At 37.9% G+C, this 2,593-nt stretch overlaps 1 pseudogene; it reads left to right on the top strand.

Annotated features, from left to right (window-relative positions):
* The first annotated feature begins 458 nt into the window (after positions 1-458).
* LOC148568453 (uncharacterized) lies at positions 459-1,418 on the top strand (annotated as a pseudogene).
* Positions 1,419-2,593: the final 1,175 nt, after the last annotated feature.

Here is a 2,593-nt window from a genome sequence, read left to right as displayed (position 1 = left end):
ACTCTGGTTTGTGACTTGTTTCTGGCATTTAACTCCAGACAGTAGCGTAGAACTGGCGTTCAATGCCCTTTTACGTCGTCTAAACTTGTTTCAAGTATGGACTATTATACATTGATGGAAAGCCCTGGATGTCTACTTTCCAACGCAATTGGAAGCGCGCCATTTTGAGTTCTGTAGCTCCAGAAAATCCACTTTGAGTGCAGGGAGGTCAGAATCCAACAGCATCAGCAGTCCTTCTTCAACCTCTGAATCTGATTTTTGCTCAAGTCCCTCAATTTCAGCCAGAAAATAGCTGAAATCACAGAAAAATACACAAACTCATAGTAAAGTCCAGAAATGTGAATTTAACATAAAAACTAATGAAAACATCCCTAAAAGTAACTAGATTCTACTAAGAACATACTAAAAACAATGCCAAAAAGCGTATAAATTATCCGCTCATCAGCTGTTATAATCGAATGGTTGCCATAATCAAGAGCATGCTCCCAGAATCAAAGAAGTTGCCAGAAGATTTCTGCCGGTCAAAGACAATGATTCAAGAATTGGGATTAGGATATGAGAAAATTGATGCTTGTCCTAATCACTGCATGCTATATTATAAAGAAACAAGTGACAAGATTAGTTATGTAGCCTGCACAATATGTGGACATCCACGATTTAAGCCAAAGGCAGGGGATACAGGTAATAGTAGTAGGGATGTGCCATACTCAATCTTGAGATATTTTTCTATTACTCCAAGGCTTCAACGTTTGTTTATGTCTAAAACTACTGCGCAATATATGAAGTGGCATGTGTATGGAGTACGCCAAGATGAATCGGTGATCACACATCCGGCTGATGCTGATGCTTGGAAAAAATTTGATGCCACCCATGAACTATTTGCCCAAGAGTCTAGAAATGTTAGGCTTGGACTTTGCACTGATGGTTTTAATCCATTTTCTGGCTCGAAGACTCCATACTCATGTTGGCCTGTGTTTGTCACACCTTACAATCTTCCTCCAAGTATGTGCATGAGAAGAGAGTACATATTCCTTAGTCTTTTGATCCCTGGACCGAAGTCTCCGGGAAAAAAATTAGATGTTTATCTTAGACCACTGATTGATGAGTTAAAGGTTTTGTGGGACAATGGTGTTACTACTTATGATGCATGGGAAAAGAAAAATTTTAACATGAAGGCAGCATTATTGTGGACTATAAGCGATTTTCCAGCTTATGGAATGTTGTCTGGTTGGAGCACACACGGTCGTCTTTCTTGTCCGATTTGCATGAAGAACACTAAATCATTTTGACTACAACACGGCGCTAAACCCTGTTGGTTTGATTGTCATCGACAGTACTTGCCTGTTGGTCATGCATTTCGTCGTGATCGGTACTTTTCTAAAAAGTCAACCGTGGAAAACTCTTTTCCACCGAAATGAATGAGTGGAATTGAAATCTTAAATGAGTTAGACAAACTCGAAGAAGTTAACTTAGGGGCTAATCCGAGAGGAAAAAAGGGTGACTTTGGTACCATTCATAATTGGGTGAGAAAAAGCATATTTTGGGAGTTGCCTTATTGGTCAACTAATTTGATAAGACACAATTTAGACATTATGCACATTGAAAAAAAATATTTTTGACAACATCTTTAACACTGTTATGGACGTAAAGGGCAAGACAAAAGACAACGCAAATGCAAGAGAAGATTTGAAGATAATATGCAAATGTCCTAACTTGGAGTAGGTATTTGAGAATGGAAAGTGCAAAAAACCAAAAGCAACATATGTCTTAGATTCTCAACAAAGGAGGACAGTATGCGAGTGGATAAAGCAATTAAAATTTCCTGATGGTTATGCATCAAATATTTCACGATGTGTTAATCTAGCCGGTGGGAAGATATACGGAATGAAGAGTCACGACAGCCATGTTTTCATGGAAAGACTAATTCCATTGGCCTTTCGAGACGTGTTGCCAAAATCCATATAGGGAGTGCTAACAGAGCTCAGCTTGTTCTTTAAACAAATTTGTGCTACTGAAATACGCTCTGATGCTGTGGAGAAGGTAGAGATTTCCATTATTGAAACGATTTGTAAGCTGGAAAAAATTTTTCTGCCAGCTTTCTTTGATGTGATGGAGCATTTAGTTATCCACCTTGATGCGGGCAGAAATTAGCGAATTAAAAATTGTTAAAATATATACGTTGCAAGTATAGTTCTTAACTCACCAAAAATCCGCCTTATCAATTTAGAAGGGTGTCATAGAAAATAAAATTAAAATACTGGGAGTATGAGTCCCAGGTCGTCTCCCAACGAGTTGCAGGAAAGGGTGCTATTTTATTAATCAGAATGTTTTCAAAAAATGTTTGATTGAATGGCAGAAAATTAAATTGGAGAATTTATATAAATTTAAATAAAAACCTTGACTGGGAGTTGATTACATGGAAGCCCTATTCTTGATGGAATACTCTCAAGATTAATTGACAATTGAGAATTATTACGTTTAGTTATCCTTTACTAAGTAAGGGGAGGTCAAACAAGTTGGAATGCTGTTCTATCCACAATTTCCAATCCACTCTTGGGAGGATTGGTGTTAGGAACTAGAGAGCAAGCCAACA

The sequence above is a fragment of the Arachis ipaensis genome, chromosome B4, assembly GCF_059453495.1.
Source record: "Arachis ipaensis isolate K30076 ecotype BB chromosome B4, ASM5945349v1, whole genome shotgun sequence".
NCBI lineage: Eukaryota > Viridiplantae > Streptophyta > Magnoliopsida > Fabales > Fabaceae > Arachis > Arachis ipaensis.
Note: the sequence above shows the minus strand (reverse complement) of the source record. Positions and strands in the feature narration are given on the sequence as shown.